General features: G+C 52.4%; 1 protein-coding gene across 1 annotated transcript in view; it reads left to right on the top strand.

Moving 5' to 3' along the window:
• The first annotated feature begins 3,500 nt into the window (after nt 1–3,500).
• Nucleotides 3,501–24,234, top strand: part of ZFHX3 (zinc finger homeobox 3) — a 248,141-nt gene continuing 227,407 nt past the window's right edge. Inside the window, exon 1 of the mRNA XM_047792856.1 lies at nt 3,501–4,658. The gene's annotated coding sequence lies outside the window, so the exon portion shown is untranslated. The remainder of the gene's footprint in view (nt 4,659–24,234) is intronic.

The raw sequence follows: 24,234 nt of genomic DNA, 5'->3' as shown, positions 1-24,234 counted from the left end.
AATGGGATTCTGGACTCACTGGGAGCAAGTGTGAAAAGGGTCATCTTTTGTTTATCTCTGAGGATCCTGCCCCAAGAAGCGGCCGCTTGATAGAAAGGCATTGCAAACCCAAATGCATTTCTTCATTTAAAAAAAAAAAAAATCGGATTCCGGTTATGGTGTTCCTGGTGTATCATTGAAGTGGTTGTTTTAATGCACGTGTAGGGGAACTGTTGGTACGTACTCTGGCATTGATGCTGCGTTGAGATTTTTTAAAAAACTGCAATTTATATAAAGAGGCCACACCCCTTCCCCCTTTTCTCTCCCCTCCTGCTTCCTTTTTCCTTTCTTCGCTCTCCAACCAGAATTCAGTGGTTTGCACCAGGCTGAGGGCAGAGGGATGTGTCAGAGTGTGAGGCAGGCCTGTGGACAAAACAGGAGCCCACCTCTTTTTCCTGGCCCCAGACAAAGCTCCTCGCTCTCCTGTAATGCATGGACCCTGATTGCGATGCTGTCCTTAAGCTTAGGTCTGCCTTTTCATTAACGTTCTCAATTTCAAGGTTTAGCAACACAAATGTAAGAATCCCCCTGGGTATAAAAGTCTTGCATGGCAAATTCTCTTGGCCCTTTCAGAAATATTTTTGTTTAAAAAAAAAAAAGAAAGGTATCAAGCTGTTTACCTCATGTTTTAAAACTGTTTCAAGGCAGGTTCCTTATTTTTGCTTTCTGAAAACGTGGGCTTTGTCACTTAAATCTGAGGAGAGCTCTTTCCAATCACAGGGTTTTTTTGTTTTTTGTTTTAAATGATTACTCATGGGGGTCTTTTTTTTAGGTGTGTCATTGACAGATTTTTGGGTCCGAGCTGGGGAGGGTGGGTGAGTAAACTAGATAATGCTCCACCTAAGATTCGGGGGTTACAGTTAATCTATGGAATTTGCACTGTACCGAGAGACCTGAGGCCTTGAGGTTTGAGACAGAGAAATGTGAACCAGAACATCTGTTAGGCCTTGGCACACCCGCCTCCACTGGTTAGGAAGGTGAGCGTGGGCTGTTCCGTACCATTCCCAGGAGGGTCTGGGTACCAGGCCCCTAAGTGTAACTGCCTAGAAAGGATGGGGTGAACTCAGGGCATGGAGTGCCGTGCAGCTGCCCAAGAATCTTTGCTTATTTCAGGGACTTTTTGTTTTGTTTTGTTTTGTTTTGCCTCGTGCCCTCTTCTGGCTTTTTCTTTGTTCAAGCCTCAAGGTTATTTGAGCACTAGTTTTAAAATCAATGTGTATGTATAATTTAATAAAATAAAGGAGGATCTGGAAGAACACACAAATCTGCCTCGACCCCGTTGGGCTGTGAAGATGGAGCCCAGATGTAGCTAGAAGTCAGAAGGCTGACATTCGCCGTCTGCCAGCTCAGAGATCATCTGTACCTTTGCTGAAGTGAAAGGAGCAGCATTGGGAGTGAGTGTGTATGGTGAGAGAGACAGAGAGATAGCAAGGGAGAGAGGGAGCGAGAGAGGAGGAGGAGAGAGAGAGCACACGCCAGTCTGGGAGCTTTGTAATTTACCAGCCAGCTAAGTAAGCATCAGGGGCTGGCCTCTGGCTCGGAGAGTGGCTGAGGAGGGGTAGGGAAGGGGTTAGCATTCCCTGATTTCTTTTTAAATATTTATCCTTTTGGCTGTTGCCAGTTACGCCTTCCAGATGAGATGAGACCAGCTCTGGAGAACTGGAAGGGAGGAATTGCCTTTTCTGAGAGGGGGTTTATTTGTCAACAGTGTGCAGAATGGAGCAAGCAGGGTGCCAGGCTGTCCCTGCGGGGTAGGCCGGGGGGGGGGGGGGGGGGGGGAGAGCATGGGGGGGGGGGTCACGTCTGGAAGCTGCCCTGAGAGCTGGGGGAAAGAATTTGCATCATGTATGTCGGAGAAACTGTTGATTCCATGCGGAAGTGCCAAAGTGGCAAATTCCCTCTGAAGAGGTCTTGTTTTGGTTAGGAATGAAAATAAGTTTTGGTTGAGGTGTCACCCCAGCTTTTGTGTGGTCCCTTATATTTCTAATGATACAGAGGTCATAGCTTACCTGCCCGTGGATTACGTGTTAAATGTGTGCCTGTAACAAAGCCAAGCTTGACCAGGCCTCGCGGTGTTTGTAGCTGGTGCCCTGGTGCCGGATTTAGATAAGGGCAGGGACTCAGGGTCACTTTCAGTTCTACTTGTCAGGCCTTTGAGGGGCAGGAGGCCTGTGACGTGCCTGCCACTGGGGACTGGCAGTTTCAGGACAGATGCCCTAAGGGCCTTCAGCCCAGGACCTTCACATCCGCCCAGACTGCCTTAGAGCTGGTTCTTTGGGCTTTCCAGCTATTATTTTATTGATATTTATCTGTGGGCCCACAGGTTCATGATGTCACTGGATTGGGAGGCTTTTCCCCCGTTAAGAAAAGTTAAGGCAAAGCAGCAAAATCAAAGTTCCCGACAGTATAAACATTTTCATATTGTCTTTAATTATCTGATGGGTGGGGAGTTGCTTCCAGGTAGGACCTGGGGGCCGGGAGTCTGCCTGCTCCTGAAGACTTTTCCAGAGCCATCTCTGGATTGTGTGTGCCGCGTTACTTGTGTTATTGCTCGCATCATCATCTTCATGTATTATTCATAGTCCCTTTTTCAATTAAATTATTAATTGGTTTTCTGTAAGGTGTTCTCAACTCATGTGGCTAATATAAATAATAGTGTGTTTTGAAAACACCACCTGTTCTTGGGCCTGAAGTCAGGCGATCTGGAAACAGCTCTGCAGTGGCCATACTGGTTTACAAAATCATCCTCCACTTTCCTTTTTTCCATCTCCACTCCCCTCGCCAACCCCCCCCCCACTCACTCTCTCATGTGTGACAGAATTTGGCTTGTGCTCTCCTTTGTCCCTAATCGGACATGATTCCCTAGAGGCAGTCTTTGCTCCCTGGGCCCCAGCTGGAAAAAAAAAAAATTTTTTTTTTTTTTTTTTTTTCTCCTGAGTCTCTTACTTGGGCTGAAATGTAGAGAGGGGTTGTCTAGCCCCAACAGGTAAGATATGTTCATTTGAACCTGAATTATATTGGGCCAGATGCCTTCTAGTTTTCATCACCCCTTTCCTCCTGCATCAGTGTGTGCTTAATGCTAATACGATTCCATACATACAGCGCTTCGCCTCGTGAGCTTATTATATTTCTAACACTTGCACGGTTCATTATTGTGCAGTCAGAAAGGACTCTCAAGGCTGTGGGGCCAGCCTGGGTGGGTGGCTTTCAGAAAGGGTAAAAGCAGGTGCTTTTCTGTGCAGAGAGTCGGGAGTAAATTCAGACCTAGCAGTGGGATTCTGGCAGGGGGACGGGGACTTCCGGTGAGATTTCTGTGGTGCTGCCTTTGCATGTCAGAATGGAGAAAGTGAACCTGGGGCGGTATAAAAGTGTCCAGCAATTGCTTGGACCAACGGGGCAGCCCCATTAAATTTGACCTGGGTGGTAGAAGCTCCTTACGCAGGGCATGATCTATACGTCTTATCTGTGGCTTTTAAGGCGTCTTGTTAAAGATACTGTAAGGTTAATTGCAGGCTGCGACTTTTCTTCCCCTCTGTCTTTCTCTTTTTTCCTTCTCTCCCATGAAAAACTATCCTTAAGCTGTCACTGGAGAGCAGGGGATGTTTTTTATAAGTTTCCGCAGCTGAAAACAGAAGTTCTCTGTAAAGCAGTTAATAGGATGGGTGTGTGTTGCAAATAAATTCCTGTCCACATTGGCTAATGTCCCCACGCTAGAGTGGCCTGGCTGTGACGTGGATGGGGCCCAGAGACCCATGGCTCTGGTCCGGAGGCCCCAGGCTCCTTGTTGTAGCCGAGGGCGCGTCCCTTTCTTCTCGCCCGATTCTAGGCCGGCCCCCGACTTTTGATGAGTGAGGGGTCAGTGCCCGGGGAGGACCGGGCTTTGTTCCCGCCCGCCCGGCCGCTTCTCCGCGCGGCGCAGGCCGAGCCGCCCAGGGCTCCTGTCCCCGGGTGCGCGCGGCCCGGCCTGCCTGGAGGCCCGTGCCCGGAGCGCGGCCGAGCGCTCGGGCCTCGCGCGCCCGTGTGTCCCTGTGTCCCCGCGGGCGCGGCTGCAGCCCAGCACCCGGCCTACGCCCGGCACGACTGTAGATGTCAGGCTTTGCCCGGGGAGCCGAGCGGCGGCGGGGCTGTGAGTTTCAAATTAACCTTCCGCTTTGTTGCCGTGTAATGTGGATCCCCGAAGGCCCCCCGCCCCGCCTGCCCCCCTTCCCCGGGCGGTGCGCGCCGCGAACTGCGAGTTGAGCTTCATTTACATAAAGCCATTCCGGGCGGGCGGCGGAGCCGGCAGCGGGCAGGCCGGGGACGGGGACGCGAGCGCCGCGCCCCGTGGGTGAATCCCCGCCGCGCGCCCGGGGACCTGCCCTCCCTCCCGGGGAGGGGCGACCGCCGGCCCGGCCCGGGGCCGCGAGCATGAGCCCCCCTCCCCTGCCCCGGGCCCCCTCGCACCTAGCCAGAGCCAGCTCGGAGCCCCGGGGGCAGCGGGAGGTGGGGAGAATGCCGCCTGGGGTGGGTGCGTTCGGGGCTCGGGTGCCGCTGGAATTTCCCGTGGTCGCGCCCGCCGCGGCCCCCGGACCTGCGAGTGCCTCCTCCCTCTGGAGGTGTGCGGAGCCTTTGTGTGCCAGGTGAGTGCAGCCTCCCGCCCCCGCCGGCCCGCCCGCCCGCGGGTTCGCGCAGCCGGCCTAGAGCTGCAGGCAGGTGCTGCGAGTCTTGGCTGAACTTCCCATTCTCTTGGGGCATGTGGGGGAAGGGCAGGCTGGATGCACCTGAACTACCAGACTCCCAGTTGGAACCTACCTGGGGTGAGAGCCTCTGCATCGCGCTCAGCACCGAGTCAGGCCCTTCCTCCTTCCCTCCCTTCCATCTTTCTTCCCCTCCCTTCTGCCTTCCTTATTTTGTTTTTGGATTAGTTCCTGCCGGTTGAATATTTGCGGTGCTGGTGTCATTTAGAAGTTTGGGTTCCATTGCCTAAAAATGCACCCTTTTCATCACAAGAGAAGTCACCGGCCAGTTGGAAACAATGCGAAGAATGCGCTTGTTGGGGAGTAATTAAAGGGAGAATCAGAGTTCGTGGAGCTGGAAGGCACCTTTGAAGATAGACTCATTTGAGTTTGTGGGCACTCTGGGAAAACCAGAGCTGCGTCCATTTCCATGGGAAGCGGGGTGGTCAGGAGGGAGAGCTGAGATGTTTGTCCTGTTAAAAGAAGGGGAAGAAGGCCCAAGTTAGGTCAGTGGCAGAAGAAGACAAAAGTAATCATGGTAGGCTAGAGGGGAAAGAACTTTCTGGAAAATGGTCTTTTCTGCTTTGGACATACCTGTGTGATAATGATGGGAAAATGCCCAGAGGGCAAAGATCACAGCCCCTGCCTGCCTGGTGCATTGCCTGGCACAGAAGTGCACGTGCCATAAACTGGTTTAAATGCAACTCTCAAGCAGGTGAATCCAGGGGGGTCATCCCTTCCTGCACCCACTATTTGAGTCATTTAACTGGCCTGCAGGACTATAGAAGCCACCGACAGATAACCTCAGAGAGGGCTGATGGCCCACTTGGGCACTGGGAGAAGGCCTCTCCCTCAGGCCTGGGCCTGCATGGTGGAATGCATCAAGGCAGAGCAAGGAAGACAACCTTAAGCCTCGAAGGCAGATAGTGAGGAAGTTTCCCGTCGTCTTATTTCACCCTGTGCTTTGAGATCCTTGGCGAAAGGTGACTAAATACATGGAGTATAGTTTAAAGCTCACGCTGGCTGGAGAACTTGGTTTCTCTGCCGTCAAGCAGCAGGTGTAGAGTCGGCCCCTGGAGTCCCCTCATTCCTAAATTCAGGAGGTGTCAAACCTTCATGTTCTTTTAATGGCTGTGGTTTCTGGATAGGTTTCAAGGGGAAAGCCTAAAAATCACGAGCTCCAGCAGCCTGGGCTGCAGAGGGAGGCGTGAGTGCTGGGGGCAGAAACTGCAGCTGAGAGGCAAACAGGCACCTTCCAGGGCAACCTGATCAAGACAGGCCGAGGCCCGGAACCTGGGCCTGTTCCTTGTTACCACAACAGCCACTTGGCGGCCTGAGATTCTGAAGCCTTCTTGTCACCCAGCCTGAAAAGCAATTAGGGAACCAAGGTGGTGGAATGTGAGGGAAGTCAGGCCACAGAGGTTCTCAGTAACGTAAGGGTCTCAACAATGGGGTCATTCGAGAGAGGTCCGTACCTGGATGTTTGCACACCTGTATTTGTGTTCCTTCTGTTCCGCGGAGCCCCCCGAAGGCCCCCTTTCAGAGGGCATGTGGTGCTCTGAGGGCCAAGAGAAAACTTTCCCTCTCTCCCTTCCTTAAATTACAGGACTAAGGAGATTGTCTGCATTTAGTTTCCAGCGTGTTTTCAGAGAGCGTGTAAGTGCCTCTCAGAATGGGCCAGGGTCACACGTTGCTCTTTCATTTAATTACACAAGTGTTATTTAACAACATGGGGCAGATGCAGAAGCAAGCACTTTTACACTTTAAAAACAGTCCTTTTGGAGTCACAGGGAATTAAGTGACTTGGAGACCTTCTGTCTTTATCACATGGATCACGTCCCTTTCCCAACTCTCTTTGGAAATGGCTGCATTTTCTATGGGATAGAGCTGCTGTTTTCCAGTTCTCCTGAAAACAGCTTTGATTGACAGGGGACTATTGAGAAACACTTGCTAACTCTTCCAAAAAAAAAAAAAAAAAAAGAAAAGAAAAAAAAAATCTGACTGCTTCTCCAGCCACCTGAAACTTTAATTTTGGTTTCTTCCCTTCCGTCTTTTATTTGCACAAGTGAATACTCAGGGAGGGTGGAAAGGGCCCAAATAAAACAGTCTTCTCAGCAGGCCTCTGTTTGGCTCTTCCCAACAGGACAGTGCAGTGCCCGCCTTCTTGCTGCTTTGGGGTTGGATTTAACTGCTGTATAAACTCGGTGCCAATTGGACTGCCCAGTGGCAAGGAGCTAAACTAAGTGAGATTTCAGTTTTCATCATTAGGACTTTAAATGATGATTACTGGACACTCCCAGGCTAGGCCTGGTTCACCTCAGGTGACCCAAAGGTTGTTAGTTCATTAGCATAAATCTGTAATTGCAGACTCCTAGTAAAGTATTTTTCTGGGGTGAATGATGGCATGGCTGGCTTCCTTTAGTTCTGGTCACAAGTGGTGTCTAGGGAGTGTGCCCTTATTGTAACTGTGTGCTATTATTCCTTTTGGACATTGGGGCTTTTTTTTTTTTTTTTTTTTTTTTGGCTTCTGAAGTGTTAGTGTGAGAACCTAGAAATACTCCTCCAGGGCTCAAAGCAGCCCTTTACCCAAGACATTATTTTTACTGCAGGGTTGCAACCGTCTCATATGAAAAAGTAAATATTTAAGTGACTAAGCAACATTTTATGAAAGGGTAGGGAACTGCTCCAAGGGAAAGAAAACGAGTTGTCTTTACACCCACTTTTTGGAGTTGCGAGCTTGCTTCCTAACCTGAAGGGTTTGCCCTTGGTCTTGGAGCGCGGTGGTGATTTTGCCCTGAAGAACCTCGCAAGCTCCATCTCAACACTGGCCGGCGTTTCAGCGATAATGCACCTGACGCTCAACATTAATAACCTCAAGAAGCACCGTATGTGCCGTGGTTTATACTCGCATTTGTTATGAAAATGGTGGCTTGCTCTTAGCCTGGCCTATTTCTGTAGTGCTCGGGCCCCTTGGCCTTCTCTGGTTCCCGAGGCTGGTGTCATTAACCAGGATGGGGGCGTTACCAGAAAAACACCACAGGAAGGCAGATTCCATTACAGTGACCTGCACAGGGGTATCCCAGTGTCCTGGTATGAGAATCTGCTGGTAATGGTAGCTGGTAGAAATCACAGCATAGCCCAGAACCGCTGTCAGAGGATGGCGTTCTGGGTCAGAAACTGTGGTGGGGGAACGGGGGACCTAGTTGTCATGCAATCCGGGCAAGGGAATTCCCTCGCAGGAGCTGGTCTCAGTTGGATATTAAAAGGTGCCTGTTCCGTCCAAAGCAGTGTCCTGAGTCCGTAGGCCGCTCAAATTGAGAAACACACACACACAGAAGCTGAGATTAAGTCAAACTGCCCCAAGGGAGGGACCCAGGCAGAAATCTTGGCTCCTTGGCAAGCCACTCTCAAAATCCAGATTAACGAGGAAAACTACAAAAATCAACAACTGTCAGATTGCCTTTCTGTATGATTTAAAGGTGGTTGCCAGACTCTTCTCTTTGAACATGTACGAAGTGACAATCAGATGTTGGAGGGCTTCTCCTCTCCTCCCCACAACATAGTAAATGACTCTTATGTGGACAGGAACTGGGGAATTGACAGCAGCATTGTGTTAAAGCTTCAGGAGCAGTGCCACAACTTGAATGCTTTTTTCTGCTTTTCATTTTTGGGGGCAGGGGACAAGATGGTGAGAACAAGACAAGTGTGTTTCTGGCGAATTCTTTGCCCGAGGAAGCTGGCTTGGTCTATATGTCACTTCGAAAGGGGATTTTTCCTTAGATGTTTCTGCTCTTCCTTCACCCTTAATTCCTGCTTAATTTCTTGCTTTTTTTCTTTTTTCTTTTTCCCTTTCTTTCTTTCTTTCTTTTTTTTTTTTTTTTGGTAAGGATAAGGTATGAATAAAAATGGGGAAAGAGACATAGAAAGTTTGCTAGGTGGCAAAGTTGGCTTCGTTACAGAATAGGACTTGTGATTTGTTGGTTCGAAGCCCAGGCAGGGCCTCTGAGCTAAACGCCTGTGCTTAATCTGCCTTTTGGGTGAGCCCTTCTCCCTTCTCACGGGAGGGTCAATGTCTGGTCTTGTCAACACGAGGATTAATGCATGGAGGGTTTGATGGGCTGGCCTCTTGCGTCCTGGGTGGGTGGGGGGCTCTCAGGTGGTTCTGCTGCTCAGTCTTTGCATTTCGTTCGGTATGGTCACCTGTGCCGCCGCCAAGATTTTTTTCCATCCTCTTCCCTCCCTGAAGTCGGCCTAAGACTTCCAGGGCAGGGAGGAGCAGGGTGTGTGGAACGGGTGCTCCCTCCCACCCACCGCCCCTTCTGGCTGCTGCAGGTTTGGGACTGAATTCCCCCCCCCCCCGCCCCCCCAATGCAAGCTGCTCCTTGTGAAGATGGGGAAACCCCAGGCCTCTCTCCTCCCATTCTGCTAATCACATAATGGCCTTAAAGGCTTTCTCAAATGATTATCTTGTCTTTAATTTTAAGTGGGTCTTTTGGGGCAGCAGTTGGGCGTTTATGGAGTATCTTCTGTCATCTGTAGGCAGACTCTGAACTGGGAAAACTGGCCCCATTGGATGCTGTGAAAAGACAGTGGAATTTTCATCTGCTGCCGATTTCACGCACCGTCCCGAGAGTGATTCCGGCCACAAACCTTTGATCTGGGAGTGAAACTTGCCCCCCTTGTGTGCCTCTGGAGGCAGGAGTTGGTGACTGCTCAGACCTCCTCCTCTGTGTGCGTGTGTGTGTGTGTGTGTGTGTGTGTGTGTGTGTGTGTGTGTGTTGGGGGGTCAGCTAAAGAGAAGTGCTGAAGTATTTGGGGGGGGGGGCATTCTTTGGAGGTAGGCAAAAAACAATTTTGCCGGGTTCTGGATTTGCCTCATTTTATCCAGGAATGCGGCTGGAGGAAACTGCTCCTAAGTCTCTTGGTTGAACTAGATCTTGAATGAGACCTGTTGCCTGTTGTGGCTCTGTTCTTGGCTCTGCTTTTCCATGTTAAAATTCCAGTTCACAGGTGGCTCTCTGTCTCCTTCACGGAGCGTCTCGAGCAGAGAGGCCTAAGGATGAGCTGGGTGAAGAAAGGACTGTGAGGCTTAGTTGGATGCTTGATTTCAGGCCTCCGCATCCTGCCCCCTCTGCCCCAAAGTCACATACGTGCCTGTTGACATGGGGAAGTCTTGATGCAGTAGATACACAACTCTCTTCAGAAGACTTTAAACTCCTGTAAGCCTATAAAAAAGTGCATGTGTGCAGCCAGGCACTTACTCTCTTTCCACACCTAGGGTTTCTGAGCAGCCTCTTTTGGACAACCTTTCCTGACATCTTTTCCAGTGAAAATACGCTGCAGACACATGTGCACCTTTGGTTTTCTCCTTTTCAGCAACTTTCCTCTTTTTTTAAAAACAGCTTTTCTTAGCTGCTCAAGAAACAGTGCAAGCCTCTTCCACCGTTTCAGGCCCTCTTCCTAAAATGCTCTTTGGCTCAGGGCCTTGGTTCTTAATGTACATTTGGCTGGTGAGGGGAGTGGTTTTTGCTTCCCTTGTAGCGTCGCTGCGTTTCTCCGTGGAACATCTGCGTCCTTGCTGAAGCACCAGGCCAACTTTTGGACCTTAAAGAAGAGGCCTGGGCATTCAGTGAGTGTTAGAAGTTTGATGTCCCTTGCAAAAGCAGCTGCTTTCACATGCCACCCCTGCTCTGCCAGGTTCTCGAATGGTGTCACTTTTACACCTGATACATAATGATTGTCCAAAGACGCTGGTCCATCTGTGTCCGTGGCTCTGAGCACCTGGGCGCACCTGCCTTACTTTTAAAATGTAGTGGCAGGAAAAGAATGGCAGGAGTGAACCTAACACGGGTTCTCCCCTCCCCCCACTTTTTCAAAGAGCAGCTTGAAGCTGGTTTTTCCTGCAACAGGTATGAAACCAGAGGTAGAGGCATCTCTGGGGGGAGCAGAGGCCTTTTACACCTTGTGGGGAAGGGCCGTCAGTTTACTTTTTGCTTCCTGGGGAATCTGACGTTTGTCCAGACACGGGAGATGATGCTGGCCGATAAAGGAGGTCCTGGTGCAGACTCCTCTGTGTCTGATTGGAGGGCGGTGTGGTCTCGCTCATTAGTGGAAGGAAGGAGATAGTCACAGAATCCAGAGTGCCGCTTTATGAGTCACTCTTGAAACCAGGGTGCTGGTGTTCACACTCTGTTTCCAGGGAGAAGCAGAGATGCATCAAATGAGCCTGCTCTTGGGAAAGGTGGCTTTTGTTCTCCATTCTGCTTTAGCCCGGACCCCTCTGTTGGGGTCACAAGCGTGAGGCCCGTCTTTGTTCCAGCCGAGCGGTGCGGCCGTGGACCCACCACGCAACCTCTCTGAGCCGTATGCCTTCCTTCCTCTGTACCGTGGGTGCCAGGCACAGCTCCCACGTACAGTGGGGATGAACCAGAGGAGAAGACCAGTCTTCCCAGTGCGGGGTCAGTCGCCTCTCCACCGAAGTTAGTTCCCAGCTGCACGTCCTGCGCTTTGTGTTTCTTCTGTCCCTGCCAGTGGCCTCTGCTCCCCCTTGTGTCCCAGCACCCTGGAAGAAAGAAACTACAGGTCCAGCGTTTCTCCTGCTCTTCCCTTAGGGGCTGGGAATCAGGCCAGCTCTTCGTGACATCCTGCAGCCTCGTTCAGGAGTGAAAGGGTCTGAAATAGACGCTGTGTCCCTGTCCTCCTCAGCCCTCCCCTCACGTGCCCCCCCCCACCGCCCCCCCAAGCTGGCAGGCGGCCTTCTAAGTGAGCAGCCCACTCAATGACCCACCTAGAGAGGCCTTCCCGGGCTGGCTTGTATATGCTAATAGGCCTGACTTGTCCTGGCTTGTTTGTAGTGATTTGTGGAGGCATTTATATGCAAATACTATCAACTTGCTGAGTTAATTATCATGTGCCCTCCCCCTACCCCTTCCTGCGGAGCCTCCCAGCCTGGCTCCGCCAAAGGGGCCGTCTCATTCATCCCTGAGCTCTTCCTGTCTTGGCCTCCTCCATCCGCTGCCCTGTCCCCTTCCTGTCCCCGCAGGCCCGATCGCAGCTCCTCCACTGCTCCGCCACCCGGAACGGAACCTGTGTGGTCAGGGCTGGAGAGCTGGGCACGCTACTGGCTCGCCCCATGCCAAGCCTCCTTGAGAGGCGTCCCTCTACGGCCCGGGAGCGCCAGCTCACGTTGCCCTGAGCTTTGAAACCCTGTTTTTTCTAGCCCAGAACCTCAGAAGCAGCTCCCCAGACCTTTCAGCTCTTGAAACTCAGGCCTCATGCTGGTGACAAAGTGAACGTGCTTCTAACATCAGTATCATCACCGTCATTTCCCCACGTTGTGAATTCCACCACAGCCTGTTCCCAATACTCAGCCCGGCCGAGGGGCCATTTTGCAAAGGGATGCCCCACCCCACCCCACCCCCGCCCCCGCCTCCCCAGCCGCCTGCCCCTGGAAACCCGAGCATTAAACGTGTGAACTCCTGGCCCTCAGACCCAGCTGCTGCCAGGCCGTGTGGGGGCCCGGTTGATGTTTGGGGTGGGAGGGCTTTGCGTTGGAGGAGCGAGGGTCCCCGACTTCTCCGGGTCAGATGCCAGTAGTACTCGCCCCCATCCCCTCTCCCAATCAGAAACGTCTCCAGCAGTTGCCCACTGTCTCCTGGGGAGGCAGAATTGCCCCCGTTTGAGAACCCCTGGGGTCGACTGCCTGCGTGTCTCTTGGATAAAAAGATGGCAGGTTCCTGGCGCCTCCAAGTTAGAGCATCCTCTGAGATGATGCGACCTACCTGTTGGCCGATGTTGCCATTTGCTTGGTCTTAGGGCCTTGTTAGCATTTAAAAATGAAGACTCTTTCCTTGTAGGGCATGGTGATGGGCTGGCATCTGAGGTCATAACATTTTTGTCCCCCAGAGTTGCCACCCCATAGAAGTAGGAACTCAGGCCCCACGTGGAATTGTACATTCTCTAGGTGTCACATTAATAAAAAGTGAAGAAAAAAAACCCCAGGTGGGATGACGTTTAAAATATATATATATTTATTTATTTTGCTTAACCCGGAACATCGCCGTGACCTTCTCATTTCAGCAGCTGGGACTCGCCAGGGCCCAGGGGGCGCCTGCGGGCGGTGGCTGCCAGGTCGGCCCGCTCAGCTCTAGCAAGGATGATGCTGGCCCTCGTTGCTGGCTGTGGACTCCAGCCATTTTCTACAGTTCCCAAGTCTGGGGGGAAGTTTTTTTCTTCTTTCCTTAAAAAAAAAAAAAAAAAAAAGGGCTTTGTGTTTATTCTCTGGAAAGTAGGGCCTTGGCTGCACAGATGCAGCTGTGTGGAGCGGAGGCCGAGGGAGCCGCGGCCTCTAATCTCTAGGGAGGCTCCCCCGACCTCTGCGGGGGAGCACCCTGCGCCCGGCCTGGCAGGAGGGGGCATGATTCCGAGGGCTCGGTGTGCTCTCGCACACCACACAGACTCATGGTTCGGGTTAATTTTGTGTACAAGGTCCCTTTTGTTGGAGAAGGGGGTGAAAGTCCACAGCTGTGACGGGAAGTAGGCGACGGGCCTACTGGGATGACCTTGTTTTGGAAAGTCGAAATGGAACACTAATGGCAGAGATCTGAGCTGGGTGATGGATGTGTGTGTGTGACGGGGCCTAAAGATAAGGTGAAGAGTATTTTAAAAGTTACTTTAGTGCAGCCTCTCAGATAACCAGAGGCTGGGGGCCAGTGACAATTTATGGTGCGCTGGTAGTCAGGCCTGTGGGTTGGCCTCGTTTTATCTTCTGCGTCCAGGCTCCTTAGCTTAACTGGTGGCGCTCTGTTTGTTTATTTTATCTTTTTTTTTTCTTTTTTGGAGGGGGAGGGCGGCGGGGGTGGGGGGGGGGGGACTGATCAGGTTCTGCCGCTGGGAAGCTTAGCGGCATTTATAACGCCTGGGGGTGGGGGGCTGTTCATAGTTCCGCTCCTGGGTGCTTTGGGACGCGTCCTGCCTTGCTGTCCCTTATCATCAGGTCTGCGGGTGTTGCCACCTTGGTGGAGTTTCCAGTTGCCTGGAGTGCAGGCCTACACCTTGCGAGGTGCTCCACGCCTGCCAGAAATGTGAACGGGGCAGAGGCGGGGAGTCCTTCCGAGAGCTCCAAGCCCCGGGTCGCTTTCATGTCTGAGGTCAGCCAGCCTTTCCTGTCGCTGAGCAGGCGGCACTGGGCTGGCCAGCACGCCGGGCGCACTCCACTGGTGACCAGGGCGGCTTCGGGTGGCGGGTCACTGGCTGTTTCTGGACTGCAGATGTGCGGGGGTGTCCTCCGTCACCCAGTGGGATCCTTTGATCCCTGCACGGAGCCATGCCCTAAACGCTGCCTTCCTTAGAACGTAGAGACCCTGAGGTTTCCAAAGTCCCCATGGATTTGTTGGGGTTTGATCCTGGTGACTGGATGCTTGCCTTCCTACCCGGGCGTCCCAAGGAAGGACCGTGCAAACTACTCCCAAGCTTTGTTCTTGGGACAGTGTGTGTTCTTGAGCTCGTGGGGCCTGTGCTTTCCAAAATAAACTTTATGATCGATTTGCAGCAAAATCTTGCTTGTTTCTTATTTGTACTTTGACTAGGTACCGTGTTTTTTTTTTTTTTGGGAGGGGGTTCTTTCATGAGGTTCAATCAGGATAAAATAGGAAGTTTTGCTGAGTTTTGGACCTATACAAAAATAACCTCTTGACTCCTAGATTGGAGTAGGCTTGTGGGTCTCTTGATTTATTTATCTAGTTACTTATTTTGAGGGAGGGGGATGTGGTCTAAGGTTCCTTCAGACTTTGCAAGTTACCTCTCTGTAAGCCCCTGCCATCTGCTTTAAAAAATTTATTTTTTCATTTTAAATCCTCAAAGACAAAGGGACCTGGAAGCTCAGACCTGTCCTGCCACATTCCTGAGTAATTTGGTTTTGATTAACCCAAGGAGAAAAGTTGGTTTCTCCTAGCGACCGAGGGGATCAAAGCGCCAGGAGGGGCAGTTCTAATACACTCGGTCCTCCGCTCCCCCCCCCCCCCCCCGCCGCCTTTTCAACCTTCCCCCTCTTTAGAAAGCCTGAGCAGGAGTTATTTCCACTCTCTGACTCTCAGAGGAGTGGAAGTGTATCATAGAACTTTGGATGGACGGACGGACCCAGGAGAAATACACCCCCCATTCCTTTCTTCCTAAACTCCTTTCCCCCCACAAAGCTGCAAAGCACATTCCTCTGCTAATCCTGCTGCTGGAGGAATGCAAATGGCTGTAATTGTGTGCCCCAGGATGGGCCTTCCGCATCTGTGCAGCTTTTCTTCTTTGAGGAGGTGGCTAAAAAGTTCATTTACATGGAGAAATGAGACTGGCCTGTGATCCCTAGTGATGGGACAGGCGCTGTCTAATAGGAAAGGGGCCACGTCTGTGTTCTCCTGCCCCTTGCCCCCCCTTCCCTGCTCACGTGTGTGTGTGTGTGTGTGTGTGTGTGTGTGTGTGTGTGTGTGTTGGGGGTGGGTGGCCACTGGCCTCCTGCTGGGCATATTTTATGGGAAGGGCTGTTAAAAGAAGAGAACGCTGCCCTTGATAGGGAGAAATCCAGCTGGAGTAGGAGGCAGAGCCTTGGAATGGGCAATCAATCCTTGTATTAAACCACAATAAACAACTTAACTGTTTTTCGAAGCAAACAATGGGTCTTAGCAGTAATTGACAACAGTTTTGGGTGAGGGTGTGTCACTCCACGGGCCTTGTCCATCTTCTGACGCACATCTGACCCCCCCCCCCCCACCCATGGCCAGATTGCAGGTATAAGTGATTTGGATTCTAAGATTTTTTCAACCCAATTAGACTTATCACTTGGCAATTGGAAGGCTGTAGCTCTAGGGGGCTGTTGAGAGCGGACCAGAGAATTCTGCCTCCGTCCTGCTCAAGAACACCTAACTCCTGAGACTGAAGTTGAACCACAGACCAAGGTTCTAGAACAGCACCCCCCAGTAGAAATATAGTATGGGAGTCACTTAAATCATTGAAAATTTTCTAGTGGCTACATTAAAATGTTAAAAAAAAGCCAGTGACATGAATTTTAATTATGTTCTCTTTTGCCCAGTATATCTGAAACGTTATCATTTTAACACATACTCATTATCAAGAAAACTTTGAATGAGACATTTTGCACCTTTCACAGCCAGTGTGTACTTGGTCCTTGGAGCACGTCTCATCTCGGACCAGCCCCGTTTCGTAGGCACAGAAGCCCTGGGGGGCTGGTGGCCACCTCTCCGAAGGGGCAGGGCTGGCATTTCAGGATGCGCCCTGAGCTCTTCTGAGGCATCCCATTGAGGGAGCCTGAGCTGCCCATCGTCTCTTGTAACTCGCTGCTTCCACTTCCTAGGGTCCAGGGTATGGGCTGCATCTCTCTACAGCTTCTTCTGTAAAAAATGGTCTGAGTCCCCTGACACCCTCATGGGATGAGGAGGAGGCAAACATTTGATGCTGCTGTGCAGACGTTTTGTAAACTGTTTCATGGCACCCAGGTGGGAGGTGGAGGGACCCACCTGACTTTGAAGGCCATTCAAACACAGAACAGCAGCAAGTGCAGCAAAGTGGGCCACACCCGGGGGAGGGGACACGGCAGGACAGCCTCCACTTGAGTGAATTCAGGTGTGTTTATGACAACAGTCTTAGGCTCTGTGCGTCACCCCCTCTTTATTTGTGCAGTCGGTGGCAGGCTGCAGGGAGCTTCTGGAAACCACCTGTTGGTGGTAGCTTATTGGTCTGTGGCAGGACGGGCCTGAATCAGGACCTGAGACACGTGGGTGATCAGTGCCCTGTCCTCTGATGCCACGTGGGCCTCCTGGTCAGTGGGCCTGGGTTGATTGCCGTGTTGCTTGGAGGGCCTTGTCTTTTGGAGGCTCCAGGGCTGCCCAGGTGCAGCTGTTGACCTGGTCCCCGATCCCAACAACCCAAAAAACCCATCGCTTCTTCCCTTAGTGTTTATTTGGATTTCTCACCTCTCACTTTATCTTAATGCCACCTGGTGGAGCCTTCTTTCCCCATCTAGGGCCAGTGGGCTTCTCTGGTTGAAGGTGGAGAAAGGGAGGGGCAGAGGGTGACAAGGAAAGAATCAGAAACCGCCTTGCACAGGAGGATAAGGGAAGGGGGGATATATGATGGAGGCAAGAAGTCCTCGTCCTAGACTGGTTTTTGTTTTGTTTTTGCTTTGTTTTTTAATTCAAGGTTGTTCATGTTTTCCTCTTGTTCACTCCTGAAGTGACGTCTCAGAGCTAGAGGTTCTAAGTCCTGACGCTGCAGCCCTGATGAGTCAAGTAGCGGGGATGGCAGTCCTGGTTTCTGCTGGCAGAAAGAGCACCTGTAAACCCTGTCCCACCAAGGATGCGCCTTCCTGCAGAGCAGCGGTCAAGTCCGAGGGTTTTCTCACTATTGCTCTTAGCGTCCCTTCGTCTGAATGTGATAACCATCCTCTTGCACCCTTGCTGTGCCCGGGGCACCCACACACCCAACCCACTCAGCCAGCCGGCCAGCCGGTCCGAGGGCCGCGGCCTCCAGGGGGACAGTGGGGTTCGTGCCCCTGGTAAGCTGAGAGGCGGGTGTGGGTTTGGAGTTTTAGGGAGGGAGGCATCTGATTCCTTCAATGGGCTGGCCTCCTGGGAAGGCAGGAAAAAAACTGTGAAAGTGTGAGCTTGAGTGGCCCGGGCGCCGGCCTCTGTTGGGGCTGGAGGAGCGCAGCTGTCTGACCCCGGGTGAAGAGTTCAAATCTGCATTTAAAAGGCGTGCCAGCCCCCCTGCCCCCCCTCCCCCCAGTCAAGTTGAAACTGTTGGTGTTTTAGAGGCTACGGTCAGGCCTTGCACTGGGACAGCAAACAGCTTCTGCCACCACCAGTGATGGGGGAAGTGGGTGTGGGGGGGAGGGTGTCCCTTCTGAGACGCAGTTCTCTTGGGTGACAATAGTTGTTGAGGACACCCCCCTCCCCGGGTGGGGGGCGGGGTGCGGGGGGAGTGCCTGGAAAGAGGGAAGTTTCTCCCTCAGGCTGACACTGAGTGTTTAATCCCTTTTCCCCTGTGCTCTTGACAGGGCCGCTTGTGGGGGTGCGGAGGCCCAGGCAGGCCTGGGGGGTGGGGATGGGGGAGGCCAGGTGATGTCTGGTGGCCAACGACCCTGTCCAGGGAGGGACGTCTCCCTGCTTTGGCACCGATGCTCTGTGCCAAAAGAGGGCAAGTCTGCCAGTCCCCTGCTCCTCTGTGCACACCCGCAGTCCTGAGCAAGGGGGCCTCTTGCGCTTTTCTGGAAGCTTCCTCTGCGGGTGGACTCTAGATGGGCCGCATGGGGTCAAGGAGGGCGCAGGCTTGGGGGTGGGGAGAATTGGGGGTGGGGCGGACACTGGCCTCAGCCCCTGAGAAGTGACGGGAATGACATCGGCAGCCCCCTCCCCCTCGCCGCACTCTGCTTCCCCTGCGCAGGAGGGGGTCTGGCCCTCGCCCTGCCGGAAACCCCACCACTCAGGCTCTGATTTGTTTACTCGAGCATTAGGTAAATGTAAACAGTTCAACCTCTCCGATTTTATATCCCTAAAGGGTCTGAGTGTGAATACAAATGGGTATTAGGCCCCTGTGGTTTCAACGACTGCCCCCACCCTCTTCCTTGCTAACTAGCAGGTCTTTAACCCGCTGGGAGCAAGAGAAGGTCCTTTGCCAGCCCCGGGACTCTGAGCGCCCTCTTTTCTTTTCTTTTTGGTTTTGAAGGCGGAGATTGAACACGTGGTGTTGGGAGGCCTCGTCTGTAGGACCGAGAGTTGCAGAGAGCAGAGAAGCAGCCTTCTGTAAAGGGAAGGCTGGTTATTTTGCTCTCCTGTTCGCGAGGAAGAGAAGTTTTCTGTGTCCCAAGCACTTGGGAATCTTGATCGTTCGGTTAAACTGGTGCTTTGGCGCAGAGCGGGTGGTATCGTTTACCTCCGTTTCCCTCTTGCTGAATCCTTTCTCTTTTTTAAAATGTAGTTGGAAACTTCGGCTTTTGGACCCTCTTCCGCAGGAGAAGTGTGGTCTCTTCTCAGGTCAGTTTAACACCTCTTGGTGTCTCCCCTTCTAGGGTATGGCACATGTATTTTATTTGTTTTCTTTTCTTCCGGGCATCATGGGCACTCAAAGTCTTGAGGGCCATGCCAGGTTCTAGAACGTACAAATCCCCGTGCCCTCCCCTCCCCTGCCAGCTCCTCCCACTCTCCCCATCCCTGCCAGTTCCCGTAAGGGGCTCCCTTGTCTGCAACCAGAGGGCCATCGTGACCTCCACCCCTTACGTCCGCGTTCTGGTTGGTGCATTCAAGGCCCGGGCACTTCTGTTCCCTGTGGTGGCTCTGAGTCCAGTCACGCCATCACGGGGGCATTTTAATTAGCAGGGCCTTAGTCATTAGTGAGTTATTGTTTTTGTCTGGAAACACTTAAGTACTGTTTACCCGATGTCTCAACGAAATGCAAAACAGCAATTAAGCAGAAATTTGTTGTATGAGGCAGGAACCAAAATGGATTGTCAGAAGCAGGTCCTGGTTCCTCCAAACCAAGGGACATCGCTCCTACCTTCGGCCTCCTGATGACCGGAGTCCTCTCTGTCTTGGGGACCTGCCCCCCTAGAGTTATCCGGTAGAAACACTCCGGACGACGTGTCTTCCGGGGTCGCCCTTCCTTCCTTGGTGTGGCCCTTTAGGTGCGGTGAGGTGTTCGTGTTGACTTTTTTCCTTCCCTGGCCTTTTTGTCCACTACCTGGAATATTTCAAAACCTTTCCAACGAAGATTAATTATTTGTGAAACCTCTTGCGTACCCTTGGGTGACAGTTAATAAAACTTGAGTCTGTTTTTTTTTCTCTGCTCCCGGAGACCCACGTGCCACTGTGAGTCTGCTGCTTCGTGACCCCTTGGTTGGTTGGGATGCTGGGATAGATAGCCCTTTTCCTTAAGAAAAACTTTTTTTTATGGAAGTTCCTGTTGTGGCTCAGCAGGTTGAGAAGGTGACTAACATCCATGAGGATGCGGGTTTGGTCCCTGGCCTCGCTCAGTGGGTTAAGGATCCGGCGTTGAGGTCACCACCATGGCTCAGATCCCCGTGGCTGTGGCTGTGGCGTAGGCTGGGAGCTGCAGCTCTGATTCGACCCCTGGCCTGGGAACTTCCATATGCCACAGGTGTGGCCCTGAAGAGGAAAAAAAAAAACCTTTTTTTAAGGATTGGTGAGAAAACATCGAAAATGAAGACTTCTGGCTAAGGCGGAACTGGAGAGGCGCTAGAATGAAAAGAAGGGGATGCATGTGAACGCCGGCAACTTAGGCCAGAATCACTGACACCCCTCCTCTGCCAAGGAAGGAGAGTTCCTTGCTGAAACAAATAAATCAATGGCCTCTGCTTTGGTAGAATTCTCGCGCCCCCCACCTCTGCCCCCCATGCAAGGTTTATGGAAAATGGAATCACGTGAGAAGGCCGAGGAGGCCGTGTTAACCCTGAATTTCATCGCGGTGGCTTCCCTTCCAGGAGACAGGGTGATGTGAAAAGACCCTTGGTACCAAGTCGTCACTGGGGACCCCAGTTGCTAACCACTTGGGCTCTTGTTGCTCCCTGTCTCTTCTCTTTTTTTCTTCTTTTCCCTTCAAACAATATCTTCTGACTTCAGATTTCTGATAAATTGATAAGAGGCATTGCGTGAGTCAATAGAGCTGTAGACACTTTGCCAATATAACCCCGGCTCTATTGATCTGCCAGTAAATTAAAGTCTTACTTAGAGGCTGCCGATATTTCTAATCTCCTGCCTCACCAATTACATCCTCCCAGCTACCTGGAAAGGGGGCTTGAGCCTTTGAACCTCGCGTGGTTGTCGTTGCGAGGGGCCCACTGTCCTTCCACGAGCTTGGGGGTGCTTGCCTCCCAATCCGGAGGGAGAAGGGGGAAGATGGAGGAAAATGAGCCACATTCACTCCTCGCGTGGCATCCGTTTTCAGGCTCCAAGATTCACGAATACAAATTTCTGCAGAACAGATTCCATGGTGGTGGCCGTGAACATTTGCTCACATGTCCGCAGGTGACTCTCGCCCTTGAATTTTGCTCCATGGTGGAAGGTAGAGAACGTTTTGAGTAGCTGCCCTTGGCATGTTTTATGGCCGTCTCTCACTTTTAAAAAATGTCGACAGCTTTTCTCTTGCCCTGGGAGGAAAGGGGAGGTAGGATCAAAAGCTGGATTGTTAATGTTCATCACTTTTTAAAAAATGCCTGAAAGTTTGGAAAAGAGAGGAGGGATGCCCACACAGGAGGGACCGGGTGCCCGTGTATGTGCCCGCTGCTTTTCTGGGTTTTGTGTTACAGTCGTGCCTTCTCATCAGAGCAGACCTGGGGCAGAGAACTCACCTCTTTGTCCACCGGAACGCTTGGCCTTGGGGTCCCCTCTGGCACCCGCCTCTGCCCTCTCTCTCACCAGTTTGAAGTCGAGTAACAATAACAACTGCTTCAAGATGTCGCCCCGGAACAGTGGGGCTCACCGGGTTCCCAGCCGGGTGCCCACTTTCCACCGTGGAGGTTGGAGCAGATCGTTGGTCCGATAAGCTCTTTCAAGTCCCGTTTATGTGGCTGGCTTTGGGAAGAAATCTCCAGATAACCGCTGCGTTCTCTCTAATACTCCAGAGCGAAAAATCAATGGCAGGGATAATTCCTTCCCTTGTCCGACACACACTTCTCATGTGTTCCTACCCCGGGCGGCACGCAACAACATTTTAATGACAAATCCAGTCCCAGGGTCCCATCTCTTCCCCAGCATAACTGGGACGGAAAGACTCAGGGGCAGGGTGGGGGGGTATCTGGGTCCCCTTTAGTGGAAAGAACTGCCAGGCTCCTGAGGACCCGGGACCCTTCCCAGCACCCCACCCCCGCTTCCCTCTCTGGGGACAAAACTGGGTGCAGAGCTGGGGTCAGGCAACGTGGGAAGCTCACTGGGGCCGTGCATCACCTGACTGGGTCAGGGAGGGAGGGAAGGTGCACCCCAGGGTCCCCCTCACCCTCACCCCCACCACCCCTGACCGGGAGTGAGAGGCTTACAGCCTCCGTTCTGCCCAAGCGAACCAAGACTGACGGTTGCCCGCCTGTGGTGGTGGAGGCATCTGCTTCAGAGCTGCTCCTGTCCCTTGGCCTGGCCTGGAGACGCCCTCCCCATGCGGTCCCTCGGCACCCTCGGGGCCAGGGAGTGAAGAAGATGTTAGACAAGGAGAAACCCCAGGGGGTTGGGATTGACTTTCCCCTTTGTTTGGATTGCATTGTATTGTAGGAGGTGTTTAAATCTTGTTCACACCTGTCGAGGCTGAGGCCTGGCTTTGAGAGCTGTTTGTAACAAGACTTCTGTTGTTGTTGCCGAAAAGGTTTCTAGCTCACAACAGAGAAACTTTATTGTAGCAACTTGTTAATGTTCAATTAGGCAAATTCTGGGTGCCCCGAGGCAGGGGATGGGCAAGCTGGCTCTCCCGACCGCCCCGCAGCCCCTGTTGGCAGGGATGGGCTGGGAGACGCAACGTCTTGTCCACGGGCTCCTCTGGGAGCCACAGGTGGGGTCTTGGCTTAGGCTGTTGAGTCCCTCGGAGGCGGTTGAGGCTGGTGGCGGGGAAGGAGCAGGACTGACGCCAGCTCTGCATCTTCAGTGGCAGCAGTCTCCTCCTGTCTGTTGGCACTTGCGGGCTCGCCCACCCTTGGGTGGGGCACCGGCTGTGCATCGAGCCCAGTTGCCTGTGGGTTGGGAGGAGGGAGAGGGGCCTCCAAACCCGGTGTGTCGCTGCTCACTGCCTAGGGCGGTAGAACCCTGTTACCTTTCTGGATCCAAGCCTGACTGGCTGCACGTGGGTATGTTCCCTGGCTTTTGTCCTGGCGTGGTTCCTCTGCAATGACTGTCCCGCACCGCGATGGGCAGTGTTTTCCAGCACCTGGTCGACTGAGGTCTGGATGGTGGAGAGGGAAAAACAGGAAGCCCGTTTGCCTAGTAGGAGGTTTTATTCCACGGCGCTTATATTCTGCCCCACAAACATAGTCGGGCGACAGCTGTCTTTCCAGGGTTGAGGATGAGAAGCTGGAGCCTGAGGGGACTGGAGTTGTGCTTTCACAAAAGCCAAAAAGGGGAGTTCCCGTTGTGGCACAGCGGAAACGAATCCAACTAGGAACCATGAGGTTGTGGGTTCAATCCCCGGCCTCGCTCAGTGGGTTAAGGATCTGGCATTTGCTGTGACTGTGGTGTAGGCCGGCAGCAACAGTTCCAACTAGACCCCTGACCTGGGAACCTCCATATGCCGCGGGTGCGGCCCTAAAAGGACCAAAGCCAAAAAAAAAAAAAAAAAAGAAAGAAAAGAAAAAAAAATACCAAAAAGGAGAAGCTTGGAGAGGCCCTGCCCCATCCTGCTCCCCTCACCTGCTGTCAAGGTGCACCTGGCAGTGCAGACGGAGGGGGGAGGTGGGTGTGGCCCCTCCCGGTGTCAGAGAGTCTGTGCTGGCAAGGTCTGGCTATAAAATATTGGCCCCCATGGCAGCCTGGCTCGGCAGTGTTGAGCGATGAGGAGTGCGGGGCAGCCGGCAGTGTATTAAACACTAGTTGAGCACAGGAGGGGCAGTATATCACCGGAGAGAGATAAGCAAAGTTCTCTGATAGTGGATCAATAAAGGTTAGTGACATCATATCTCAAAGTGAGGGAACCTGCTTTCTGCACAGCCATTTATCAGATCACAGCCTGGAAGGGCATTAACCCCTTTCTGGCCAGATTCCTTCTTACTGAGCACAGACCCAAACTCCTTCTTGGGGAGGGCGGGGCGTCCCTCACCCCAGCATTGTATTTAAGGACGCCTCGTGGGCTGATTTTGGAAATAAATGCCTTCTGCAGTTAGCACGTGCACCGTGTGCTTAGGGAAAGTTTCTTAACTTTGAAACTTGTGCAGAAAGTCCCATTAAAAGGCGGTGCTTCTGCCGAAGTCTAAAGACGCTGCCAGTGCACTGTGGGTGCAAAGCTGCGTTGCCTTTGGACGCTCAGGGGCTGGGGTTTGTGTTTGCTGTTGGTTGGTCAAGCAGTTTCATTGGACGAGATCATTACAGTTGTAATGCGCCTGAGAATGGTCATGCGTTGTCCTTTGGGCCGTGTAGTGTTCTAGGTATTTACAAGTCTCCCAGTGGGCCGGGACTGGCAAACTACAGCCTGCAGGCCAGGTCTGGCCCAGCGCCTGCTTTTGTTTGGTCTGTGAGCTGAGCATGGTTTTTACCCTTTTAAAAGGTGGGGGTGGGGGGTTCTAAAGAAGAATGATACTTTCTGACACATGAAAATATGCAAAAATCTTACTGTGTCCTTAAATAAGGTTCTATTGGAAAACAGCCGGGCCTGTTTGTTTAGTGTCTTGTCTGTGGTGGCGTCCATGCCGCAGTGACAGAGCTGAGCGGTGGCAGCGGAGACTGGATGGCCCCACGAGGCCGAAAATAATTTACCTTGCTCTTCACAGAAAAAT

Source organism: Phacochoerus africanus, chromosome 8 (assembly GCF_016906955.1).
Source record: "Phacochoerus africanus isolate WHEZ1 chromosome 8, ROS_Pafr_v1, whole genome shotgun sequence".
Lineage (NCBI taxonomy): Eukaryota > Metazoa > Chordata > Mammalia > Artiodactyla > Suidae > Phacochoerus > Phacochoerus africanus.
This window is presented reverse-complemented; position numbering and strand designations above follow the sequence as displayed.